This window comes from Gopherus flavomarginatus, chromosome 1 (genome assembly GCF_025201925.1).
Source record: "Gopherus flavomarginatus isolate rGopFla2 chromosome 1, rGopFla2.mat.asm, whole genome shotgun sequence".
Taxonomy (NCBI): domain Eukaryota; kingdom Metazoa; phylum Chordata; order Testudines; family Testudinidae; genus Gopherus; species Gopherus flavomarginatus.
The window spans coordinates 323,812,637-323,825,541 of record NC_066617.1 but is presented as its reverse complement, the minus strand read 5'-3'; the positions used below and the strand labels follow the sequence as shown (position 1 = coordinate 323,825,541).

At 48.3% G+C, this 12,905-nt stretch overlaps 1 protein-coding gene across 3 annotated transcripts in view; it reads right to left on the bottom strand.

Moving 5' to 3' along the window:
* N4BP2L2 (NEDD4 binding protein 2 like 2) overlaps positions 1-12,905 on the bottom strand; it is a 479,674-nt gene that overhangs the window by 108,989 nt on the left and 357,780 nt on the right. Inside the window, exon 1 of one of the 3 annotated variants that reach the window (XM_050937132.1) lies at positions 4,024-4,210. The exons of 1 other annotated variant lie outside the window; for it this stretch is intronic. The gene's annotated coding sequence lies outside the window, so the exon portion shown is untranslated. Of the gene's footprint in view, positions 1-4,023; positions 4,211-12,905 lie in introns of those variants that run through there. One more of the 3 variants, XM_050937131.1, reaches the window with a different exon arrangement.

Sequence of the window (12,905 nt, the reverse complement as noted above, 5' to 3'; positions counted from 1 at the left end):
AAAAACTATTTTGGTGCAGAGCTTTTCTCGTATTTCAGTGACATTAGCAATTTACTATCTGTGCTAAATTATTTTTTAAAAGTGAATTTAGTGCTTAAGAAATAAATTAGATCAGTAGCCTGAACACTGGAATTCTCTAGCTATCCACAGTACAGGTTCAGTATGGGCATTAGCAATGCAATTACTTACATCGTTGCCAACAAGCTTCATTCCTTTTTCTACTGGGATCACCCCTAAGAATTAGATAACCAAATGTCTGTGCTCAGTTAATGCTTGACCTTTCTACTCAGACTGCCAACAAAATGTTACCTAGAGCCACTGTGATGTAATTTCTATGATATGCACTGGACTAATCCAAGTCATAGCCCACCAAACACCTGTTAGATGAGGTTATTAATAAATAATAAACTAGATCAGATTTAAAAATTAAAGCTGTAATCTATTATTAGTTGTATTACCATAGCACCTATGAGCCCCAGCCAAGGATCAGGAACTCACTGTAAAAGGCCACTGTACAAATGGGGAACAAAAAGATTGACCCTTCCTCAAAGAGCTTACAGTCTAAGTACAAGACAAGAGACTACATATAGATACAAACAGATGGAAGGGTACAAGGAAACTGACGTATTATTGATCAGCATGACAGGCAGTAGTTTCCAAATGTCATCATTATCACTTCTCTGAGTGTCATCCAGTCACCTACATATTAAGTTACCTAACTCAAAAATACTTGGTCTTCCATGGCATTCCAGAGGTGTATAAAGTGGACGGAATGCAATATCAACTGCCTTTTAAAAGACAAGACATATGCTATTTTTTTGGCATGAAATAATGGGAGAAATGCATCAGACAAGATGATTGATAACAGACAATTTCCAGTTTAAAGTTCCTACTAGAGGGTTAATTCTACTAGTGTCTGTAACCTATTAAACTTCTGAACTCTGGAAAGTGACAGGCATCCAATAACTGAACTATAATAAAATTAAAAGAGAACTCTCCAATTTGCAGGGAGAGTGAGATTCCCTTCTTCCATTTACAGAAGAAAGTTTTGCTGTATGTGAGGAAGGTTAGCCTCTACCCTCCCACCCCAATATGGAAATAAGAATAATTTTGCTATGCACATATTAGTCTCTTCCATCTCAAGGGGTGGGAAGAGAACTTTGCTGTTTTCTGTGTTGTGAGTTACCCTGGGGATAAGACTGGACTAGGAAGGGAAGAAATGTCTTTCCTCTCTTGAGATGCAGATATTGTTAGTGTATATGTGTATATATATACACACACACACACACACACACACACACTCACTCCTTTGTCTCCCCAACTGTCATCCGTGCCGCAACCCTCAACTTCAAGAATGATATGGGGAATGTTGCTATGTGTTATAAACTACCTCCCCTTGTCTCTAGGGCTAGAGTGGAGGATGTTACTCCCGCCAGGATAGAGTGCAGGCTATTGCTCTGTGTGTCACAGTCTCTCCCACCTATCTGAAGTGGGTTGGGGGGTGTTGCTGTGTGTATCAGTCTCTCCCCTCTCTCCAGGAAGGGCTGGGTGGGAAGTGTTACTGTGTGTTGGTGTCAGTCTCACCCCTCTCTCTGGGGTGCGAAGTGCTGCTGTGTGCACCAGACGGTCTCTCTCTCTGCAGTGAGTTGGGGATAATGATGTATGTCTCAGTCTCTCCCCTCTCTCTGGGCTGGGTTGTAGGGGGTGTTGCTGTTTGCGTGACACAGTCTCTCCCTCTATGAAGGCATGCATGTTGTTTTGTGTGTCCATCACATGCTCTCTCTGAGAGTTAGAGGTGTTGTGTGTGTGACGGTCTCTCTTCCTCTGGGCTGAAGAGTGTTGCTGTGCGTGTGACACTCTCTCTGGGCTGGAGGGGTGTTCCTGTGTGTGAAAGACAGACCCTCTCTGGGTTGGGGGAGGTGTTGTGTTGTGTGTGACAACCTCTCTCTGGGTGGGGGGGTGTTGCTATATGTGTCTGTCTCCCTCTGGTCTGGGGGCGTTGCTGTGTGTGCGTGACAGACTCTCCCTCTGGTCTAGGGGGTGTTGCTGCATGTGCATGACTGTGACAGACTCTCCCTCTGGTCTGGGGTGTTGCTGTGTGTGAGACAACATTTCTGGGCTGGGCGGATGTCCATGTGACAACCTCTCAGGGCTGGTGGGGGTTGTTGCTGTGCATGTGACAGCAGGCTCTGTCTGTGCTGTAGGGGTCTTGCTGTGTGTGTGTGAGAGAGAGAGAGAGAGAGCGCGCGCAGGCTCTGTCTCGGCTGGGGGTGTTGCTGTGTGCCTGTGTGTGACAGCAGGCTCTCTCTGGGCAGGGAGTGTTGCTGTGCATATGTGTGTGCATGTGAGAGGGAGAGAGACAGCAGGCTCTCTCTGGGCGGGGGGTGTTGCTGTATGTATGTGTGAGAGAGACAGACAGACAGACAGCAGGCTCTCTCTGGGCGGGGGGTGTTGCTGTATGTATGTGTGAGAGAGACAGACAGACAGACAGCAGGCTCTCTCTGGGCGGGGGGTGTTGCTGTATGTATGTGTGAGAGAGAGACAGACAGACAGCAGGCTCTCTCTGGGTGCGGGGTGTTGCTGTATGTATGTGTGAGAGAGACAGACAGACAGACAGACAGCAGGCTCTCTCTGGGCGGGGGGTGTTGCTGTATGTATGTGTGAGACAGACAGACAGACAGCAGGCTCTCTCTGGGCGGGGGAGTGTTGCTGTATGTATGTGTGAGACAGACAGACAGACAGACAGACAGCAGGCTCTCTCTGGGCGGGGGGTGTTGCTGTATGTATGTGTGAGAGAGAGAGACAGACAGACAGACAGACAGCAGGCTCTCTCTGGGCGGGGGGTGTTGCTGTATGTATGTGTGAGACAGACAGACAGACAGCAGGCTCTCTCTGGGCGGGGGGTGTTGCTGTATGTATGTGTGAGACAGACAGACAGCAGGCTCTCTCTGGGCGGGGAGTGTTGCTGTATGTATGTGTGAGACAGACAGACAGACAGACAGCAGGCTCTCTCTGGGCGCGGGGTGTTGCTGTATGTATGTGTGAGAGAGACAGACAGACAGACAGCAGGCTCTCTCTGGGTGCGGGGTGTTGCTGTATGTATGTGTGAGACAGACAGACAGACAGCAGGCTCTCTCTGGGCGGGGGGTGTTGCTGTATGTATGTGTGAGAGAGACAGACAGACAGACAGCAGGCTCTCTCTGGGCGGGGGGTGTTGCTGTATGTATGTGTGAGAGAGAGACAGACAGACAGCAGGCTCTCTCTGGGTGCGGGGTGTTGCTGTATGTATGTGTGAGAGAGACAGACAGACAGACAGACAGCAGGCTCTCTCTGGGCGGGGGGTGTTGCTGTATGTATGTGTGAGACAGACAGACAGACAGCAGGCTCTCTCTGGGCGGGGAGTGTTGCTGTATGTATGTGTGAGACAGACAGACAGACAGACAGACAGCAGGCTCTCTCTGGGCGGGGGGTGTTGCTGTATGTATGTGTGAGAGAGAGAGACAGACAGACAGACAGACAGCAGGCTCTCTCTGGGCGGGGGGTGTTGCTGTATGTATGTGTGAGACAGACAGACAGACAGCAGGCTCTCTCTGGGCGGGGGGTGTTGCTGTATGTATGTGTGAGACAGACAGACAGCAGGCTCTCTCTGGGCGGGGAGTGTTGCTGTATGTATGTGTGAGACAGACAGACAGACAGACAGCAGGCTCTCTCTGGGCGCGGGGTGTTGCTGTATGTATGTGTGAGAGAGACAGACAGACAGACAGCAGGCTCTCTCTGGGTGCGGGGTGTTGCTGTATGTATGTGTGAGACAGACAGACAGACAGCAGGCTCTCTCTGGGCGGGGGGTGTTGCTGCTGACTCGATTTCTCTCACACTGGGCCCCGGCCAGCACTGCGCGGCCCACCCCGCTCCCACTCCCTGCCCGGCAGAACCCTCCCTCCTCCCCCCTCTCACACGCGGGGGAGGCGCCCGGCACCGCCCGCCCCCCTCTCATCACAACAGCGGCTGGGTGAAGGGACCAACCTCCGAGCAGAGACAGCAACAGCCTTCCGCGGCCTAGCCTGGCCTCCGGCTCGCAGCAGCTCAGTCCCGAGCAGTTCGGGGAGGGGAGTTCCTATGGCTCTTCACTCTCAAGATGGCGTTAGCAACCTCAGCAGCCGCGCCGGGGCGAACGCGGCCTGTTGTGGGGCTTGTAGTGCAGCCTGGCCCGGCCTTAGAACTACAACTCCCAGAATGCCCCGCGGGCCGCCCTTCCGCCACAGCTTAGGCGCGGGGCTACCCAGAGGAGAGGGACGTGCGTAGAGAGGCCTAGGCAGAGGCTGCTTGAACGTGCGGAACCAGGGCGGGCTGGGGAGAAGCTCTCTCGTGGGGTGGGGTGACTCTTACGTGGGTGATTCCTTGTACATTGATGAGTCACAAGGAGACCCCTGCATTGGGGATGACATGACAGGTGGGAATGTGCAAGGGACATTATTACTAGGGTGCGGACCCCCTTTTGGGAGGAGTCCTTAACTGGGAGGCTGAGATGTCCACTTGTCCCGGAGGGGATGGGATATCTCCTGTTTGGGGCTTGGTTTTTAGGTCCCCTCTTTCCAGTCTACCTCTCTGTGAATGATCTGTTTGTGGGGGGTCTGCATGTGTTACAGTCTCTCGCCCCCTCTCCCTGAATGCTAGGGAATGAGGGGAGAACTTCAGTGTTAGTTTTATAGAGTGGGACTGCAGACGTACAAAGTGTGATCTTTTTAAATTATAAGTATTAAAGCTTTAAAAGACAAAGAAAACCCATTCGGATGCTGTTGAAAACATGGGGCATGACTGATGGTTTGTGGTTTCTTCTCAGTGGCCACTTGCTGAAGTTGCAAACTAGACCTACAATCACATTTTGAAACCCGTTTCCGATTTGTGGTTGCTGCAGTTTGGTTTTGCTTCCTAGAACTCCTTAATATTGGATTATTTTTCTTAAAAATAAACTACAGTGGTTGATCCTGGCTAGTAGCTGCTCTGTCAATATGAATTTGAATACAGTATAATTCTTTTCCCCCATCCTACATGGCTGTTTGTATCTCAGCAGACTAACTTCCTTTTACTATGCAAAGAAACGACATAATCAATTTTCTTTTGTAGAGAGTTCTGAGATTTAGAGAAATCGTTTTTCTTTGGCTTGCATTTGTCTTGTACTAAAACAGATTACAGTATATTGCCTCTTTTACATACATTTCAGAATTGTTCCTCTCTCTAGCTGTTCATGAAAAGACTGATTTTCTGATTCTAGTTTCTTGCCACACTCCTAAAATTTTTAGAACAACCAGTCTGTAACAAGTCTTCTAGTCTCTCACTGTTCCCTAACAATGGGTTTCTAGAGGTCAGTTACTAGAGTGATCACACTTCTTTTTCAATAAATGTACAGCCATCCCATATCTCCAGCTCATTTGAACAAAAGCTCCATGCAATTTTTTTTAAATGTTCACAGCTACGTACAGATTCCAGCACATACAGCTGGGATCCACTTCTGCAGCAGTAGGAAACACAAAAATCATCTCTACAAATAAACAATTTTGATAAGTAATGGGGTATAGCATATCTCCCTCAAATCCTCAGGCTCACTGTGCATAATAGTTTGAGCATGGTGACAGTTATATTTGAATATGTGACCAAAAATTCTGTTCTGACCCACCCAAAAATCCTAAAACTGACCCTTCTAAGAAATGAATCACCAAATTATTAAACTGTTAAATATAATAAATTGTGGTCATTGCCAACCTAGGTTGGATTTTAACTGCTAACTTGGCTGTGAAAGGTGACAAATTGTATTACTAAACCCTAGGTTTATCCAAGTCCTAAACATGGGTTAAATTTTTAATTTAGACATTTATTTTAAATTTTCAGCAAAATGTGTAGATAATTTCTATTGTGTTAAGCCAGTTGAAATAAATAAGAGACAACTAAACAATTATAAATAATGTGTTTGTAAAAATTACTGACCAAATACTGGTCCCATTTACTTAAACTGGAGTCTTGCTATTAATTTCAGAAGACTTGGATTTGGCACTAAAGTAGAAAGGATTCCATATATGATGAAAATACATTTATAGAAACAGAAGCTCTTTTTTTACCTAACCAAGAAGCAAGCCTTCCAGACATGCAGTGATTCCAGATTTACATCAACATAGCTGACAGCAGAATTTCTCCTGAGAACAGATCATTTTGGATCATAGGGACTGGGAAAGTCAAACACACAAGAGCAATGCTTTACTGATAACGGCAAAAATAATAACTATCATAACACATAGTCATATACACTGATTACAGTTGATAAGGGGAGATAATACTGGTACTCCAGGACTCTTTAAGCTAGTGGAGAAAGGCATAACCACTGACAAAAATGAAGCCAGGTAAATTTAAAGAAGGCACACATTTTTAACAATGAGGATGATTAAATGATTGGGACAAATTACTAAGGTAAGCATTGGATTCTCCATATCTGAATGTCTTCCTATCAAGAGTGGTTGCCTTTCTGGCAGATACCCTTGTTGGAGAAAAACAGAGTTCTCACTCTCTTGTTGAGTGCAGCAAAGTCAGATACTTTATTCTCCAGCAATTGCATAGAGGGAGAGAGTGCACTAGGACACAGAGTTTCCCCCTCCTAGGCAGGTCTCTCTACAGGTACACAATTACAGCAAGCATTTATATCTTTTGTTACATACAATAATGAGCAACAGCTGCATTTTGTTTATACATAGGTCATCCTAATACCTTATTTTTCACATCTATTTAGACTCTAGTCTACATTCCATACTTATCTACACATTGGGCTGGCTTTAGGCCAATTCAACCAATTCCCTTGAATCAGACCCCGCCCCTAGGAGGGCCACGTGCCCAAGCCCCAGTACAGTGTACCAGCAAGAGCCAGTGCACTGTACCGGGGTGGCCTGGATTCCCCAGGGGGCAATTTAAAGAGCCTGGGGCTCCCAGCAGGGGCTGGAGCCCCAGACCCTTTAAATTGTCACCAGAGCCCCACTGCTGGAGTCCTGGGGTAGGGCTGCGGGGCTCTGGGAGCTATTTAAAAAGTCCAAGGCTCCTGTTGCTTCTAAAGCCCAGGGCTCTTATGGCTATATAAAGGGCTGGGGTGGTGGAAGCAGGGGAGCACTGGGCCCTTTAAATAGCTCCCAGAGCCCTAGGGTAGCAGGGGGCTCCGGGGGCTATTTAAAGGGCCAGGCTCCAGCTGCCTCTGCTGCCCCGGTCCTTTAAATAGCCCCTGGAGCCCCACTGCTTCCCCTGAGCTCCCGTGGCTATTTAAAGGGCTAGGGCCCTTTAAGTAGCCCCCAAACCCCGGGCTGCTGCTGCTATCCTGGTGGGGGAGGGAGGAGGGGGCACTCACCATATAGGGTGGGCTGTACCCCCTGTACCTGCACCTCCTGCCTGCAGCCAGCCCCTGCTGCACCCCCTGCCCGCACCATCCCTGCACCTCCTGCCCTGCCTGCACCAGCTCCTGTCTGCAGCCAGCCCTGCACCTCCTGCCTGCACCAGCTCCGCACTCCCTGCCCTGTCTCTCGCCAGCCCCTGCCGCAGCCCCCTGCCCGAAGCCAACCAATCCCACGCTCCTCTATCTCCAGCCCTGCCAACCCATGCCGCACTCCACTGCGGCTCTGCCTGAAGCCAGCCAGCCCACCCCAGACACCCCTGTCTCCAGCCAGCCCCGCACCACTTGCCCTGCCTGCAGCCAGACCCTACCTCCAGTCAGTCCCTGCCCTGCCTCCAGCCAACCCCATGTCCACTGGTGTCCTGCAGTTCCCAGAGCAATAACCCTGCACACTTGCTTCAATGAGGGGGGCAGGGAGCAGCTGGGACCCAGACATGTGCACACCTAGGGTGACCAGACAGCAAGTGTGAAAAATCAGGATGGGGTGGGGGGTAATAGGAAAAGACCCAATATATAGGAGAAGACTCTATATAAGAATAAGACCCAAAAATCGGGACTGTCCCTATAAAATCGGGACATCTGGTCACCCTAGCACACCCCCAGGGAGTGGTGGGGAGTCACACATGTAAAATGGAGCTCATTTCTAGTTCAGGCCCATCTTTTTTAAAAAGAACTTTAGGTAGGGTTAACTTACATCCGTATTTTCCCAGGCATGTCAGGCTTTTTGGTTCTTAAATTGCCATCCGGGAGGAAAATACGACGTATGGTAACTCTATTGGTACAAAAAATACATACTGTGGCACATCCCTTAAATCAGAACTTTTTATAGGGAACCAGTTGCTAAGAAATGAAAGGCTTTTTTTTTTTAAGTCATCCCTGCTGGGGCCCCGCTGAAAATGTTCGAAATGGGCCCTGCACTTCCTAAAGCAGGCCCTGTCTACACAAAGTTGCAACAATGTCTCACACAGTTCTTTCCCATTCTCCTCACACAATCCTCGTGTCTACAAATCTCGCATTATTAGGCTAACAGCTAGCCTGACTCTTGCTCACAGAAGAGACTGTTTGCATTGAAATCCCCTTCAAATCCTTGAGAGTTCTTGCTCTACTTCCACATGCTTTTGTCAAACATAAGTTATTGGACACAATACAGCAGTAACTGGGTGAGATGTAATGGCCTGTGATAGACAGGAGATCAGACTAGATCATCTAATGGTCCTTTCTGGTCTTAAACTCTATGAATCTGTGAAAAAGCTTGCTTAGCATCAAGGTCATTTAAACAATAATAGTTAGCAATCTTTTAAGGAAAAAGGGTAATTGGCCACATTCTCAACTGTCTTTAAGGAGCACACTATATGCAGGGTTGGGAGAGCGGATGTAAAGCTCACCTTTGCACTCCCCTGATTTTGGGCTGACTGTGTGCTGGTCCAGTCCCAAATTTACCAGAGAATACCCTACATGGGATGGTACTCCTGTGACTGGATGCTGCAAGGGATGTGGAACAAAGCAGCCACACTACTTCCAAGAAACTGTCCCCTTTATTAATTTTCCTTTAGAAACAAGAAAAAAGCGTTCACGGATTTTAAGATAAGAACGGCCATACTGGGTCAGTCCAGTGGTCCATCTAGCCCAGTATCGTGTTGACAGTGACCAATGCCAGATGCTTTGGAGGGAATGAATGTTGTATAATCTCTTCAGAACCTGTTTACAGTTACTTGAGAGATCTATGTGGTTTTGTACCATCTTCTCCAGTCAGGAATGTGCTTACTCGGTTAGCTGACACCTTGGTAAATCACTATTTTGACAAAGCCAGGCTTAGTCTGGTTCACAGCCTTTGATTCATATTGTTACTTATGCTTAGGGCACCAGCAAGGCCTACACTAGCTTACAGAGAATCCCCATTAATAGATCCTCACCTAGCAGATGTCTCTGTCTTAACAGTGTGCTCCTCCATACCTGTTGGCTTTCCCCCAGCTCTTAGTTTAAAAACTCCTCTAGGACCTTTTTAATTTTACATGCCAGCAATCTGGTTCTGTTTTGATTTAGGTGGAGCCCATCCTTCCTGCCCTTCTGATTTAGTCCCTACATGCCTGTGGTGTTCTTTTGTACTCTTCTCTAGCATGGTCTCTTATACAAGATATGTAAAATTAATACTGGCAAATTACTTACAAGAACCACTGTATTAAAACCACTTGTATTAAAAATCAAACATTTAAACTTTCATATCACTCTGTTGCATAAATGGTCATTTGTAAGATGGGAAAAAGGTCTCAATGACACCAGTTCAGTTAGTATACGCAGCAAGCACTTCACAGTGTTTGTTACTTCTATGCCAGTCATTCCCTATTTATATATTAGTCCCAGAGAGCAGGGTGTGGTTTTACCTCTTATGTCATGGTAGCATTGCTCTAATGGAGACAACTCGGGTGTGGTTGCTGTGTGTTATCTTCCATGGCTAACTTTCCTCTTCATTACAACCAAGCCTGAGGCCTCGTCTACACTGGCAAGTTTCTGCGCAGTAAAGCAGCTTTCTGCAGTGAAACTCCCACGGTGTACTGCCAAGCCACGTAGTGCACAGAAACTGTGCATTTGCAGCACTGTAAAAAAACACCCTGACGAGAGACATACAGCTTTCTGCGCCGGGGTTACAGCACTGCGCTGCCAGTGTAGACTCCCTGGATGATTACAGCACTGGAATTGGCCTCTGGGAATTGTCCCACAATGCCTGTTCTTACCTCTCTGGTCATCGGTTTGAACTCTACTGCCTTGCCTTCAGGTAGGGTGACCAGACAGCAACTGTAAAAAATCGGGATGGGGTGAGGGGTAATAGGAACCTGTATAAGAAAAAGGCCCAAAAATTGGGACTGTCCCTTTAAAATTGGGACATCTGGTCACTCTATCCTCAGGTGACCAACCATGAGCCCTACCCCTTAAATTCCTGGGGAATTTTGAAAGTCCCCTTCCTGTTTGTTCGGTGATGTGTGCAGTGGTCTCAGCGCAACTTTCCAGGTAACCACACCTGCTCCACTCACCAGGCGATCCCTTCTTGGAACAATGCCGAGCTGCTGGACCTCATCAGCATTTGGGGAGGGGGCTGTCCAGTCCCAGCTGTGCTCCAGCCGTAGGAATTATACCTATGGACAGATTTCATGATGCCTGACAGAAAGGAGCCATGACTGGGACACACTGCAGTGCAGAGTCAAAGTGAAGGAGCTGCAGAACGCCTACTACAAGGTGCAGGAGGCAAAGCACCGCTACGTGCTGCACCCACAAACTGCTGGTTCTACAAAGAGCTGGACACAATACTCGGCGGCGATCCCACCTCCACTGCGAAGGCCACTGTGGATACTTCGATGGCTCATGTGCCAGTCAAGAGTGGACCAAGCCAGGAGGAGGAAATCTTGGACGAGGATATGAAGAGGAGGGGGATCCAGAGGCAGAGGATGACTTGGAGATCAGAGATGCATGCAGCCAGGAGCTCTTCTCTACCCCGGAGGAGTCTAGCCAGTCACAGCAGTAGGAGGTGGGTGAAGCCCAAACAGGAGAAGAGGCCCTGGTAAGCAGCTTTGATTTTGAGGATCACTGAAGCGAGTTCTTGGGGGCAGGAGGGTTGCAGAAAGCAGGCTTCTGTCTGTATGATGCACGTACTGCCACATGCCTAGTCTGGGCAGTGGCACAGGGTGTTGATTGACTTCCTCACTTCATGGGAATTTGCCTCAGAGATCTCTACAAAACTCTCATGGAGATACTGGGCAATCAGCTGCCATAGATTCTTTGGCAGAGCTGCTTTCTTTCTTGCCCCACCACTCTGCCATCACGGGAAGGAGGGGGCATTGCTACACAGAGCTGAGCTGCATACGGGCCAGGGCTGAAGCCGCAGTCTTGGAGAAGACCCTCCCTTGATTCCCTGCTCACCCTAAGCAGCGAGATATCTTCCATAATGAACACAGCCTGTGGAAAATGTGTGGACAGTAATGATTATAAGGCCCCCCATACAGTGCTGGCTTTCCCCAGGAGCCATGTGCCCAGTGTACAGTACGGTCCTGGAACATCAATTTCCCCTGTGGTTACTCATTGTTTTGGGGGTCTTGTGGCTCATGTGTGCTTGCTGGGGTCAGCCAGTTAGTGACAGGTATGTGAATAGTGGCTGTGTTTTAAATAATTGAATCAGTGGTCTCTGTGTTTCAAACAATACTGCTTCTGTAAAATGTTGCATTTTGGCTTTACAGATATGGCCTTAGGAGCCCCGCCTCCCTCTTTGTTATCGCCGGCTGAACAGCTGCACAGAATTAGAAAGTGGCCATGAAAAACTAAAGAGGACTTTCTGCATGATGTCGTGATGCACTCTGTGGCTAAAAAACAAGAATTGAAGGAGTGGGAGGACAGCGAGAAGAGGGACCGAAAGGAGAATGTGGCACACCAGAACAAAGCCACAGAGCAGCTCTTAAATATTATGGAACGCAAAGCAGACATGCTCTAGGCGCTACTATCACTGCAAACTGAGCAGCTCCACGCCCACCCTTCCCTGTAGCCACTGTTGCAAAACTCTTTCCCATGCACCCCCCCCAGACACTGCCAACACACTCTTATCAGACTCTTGGCTCCAGTCTGTACCCACTGTATTCCACTCCGGCCCTGTCACAGTCCAGCCCTGTGGACTCCCAATACCCACTGCACTCAACAGGGCCGGCTTTAGGCCTATTCCACCAATTCCCCCGAATCGGGCCCTGCCCCTAAGAGGGCCCCATGCCCAGTGAGAATCCCTTCCCTGGCTAGAGGTGCCTTTTTAATCCGAAGACCAGGAGTGAGTAAAGGACCCGCCGTCGAAGCACCAAAGACCCAGAGCACTGCCCGGTGAGTACAAGCCCCACGTGTTTTTTTACGTTTTTTTTTTAGTCATCCCTGCCAGGGCCCCGTTGAAACAGTTCAAATTGGGCCCTGCACTTCCCAAAGCCGGCACTGGCACTCAATACCCGTCCCTCTGCGCTTTAGGCCTGCTGAAGAACAGTATCCGCTGCACTGTACTCCAAAGGACACGGTTGCATATGATACCTGGACATACACAAATCTTTAACTGTCTCAGGACTCCACCTCCTCCTGGGAGTCTTCCTTCTCCCATCCCCCACAGTGCTGATGTGTTTTTTTGTTTGTCTCTCTCCTCCGGTTGTTGTTTTTTAATAAAATAATTGTTTTGGTTTGAAAGCAATCTTTATTCCATTAATTGAAATCAAACAGAGTCCTGCAAAGCAACAGGCAATTTTCTTAAACCTTCATAGTGTATCATCTGCACCAATCACAATCATCTCCTAGCATTACAAGCACTGCATTCCCAAATATAGCAACAAATATTAGTAGTTTTCAGCTTCAAATTGGTGTCTCAAGGCATCCCTGATCCTTATGGCCTCATGCTGCACCCCTCTAATAGCTCTGGTCTCTGGCTGTTGAAATTCAGCCTCCAGGTGCTGAGCCCCAGTGGTCCAGCCCTGAG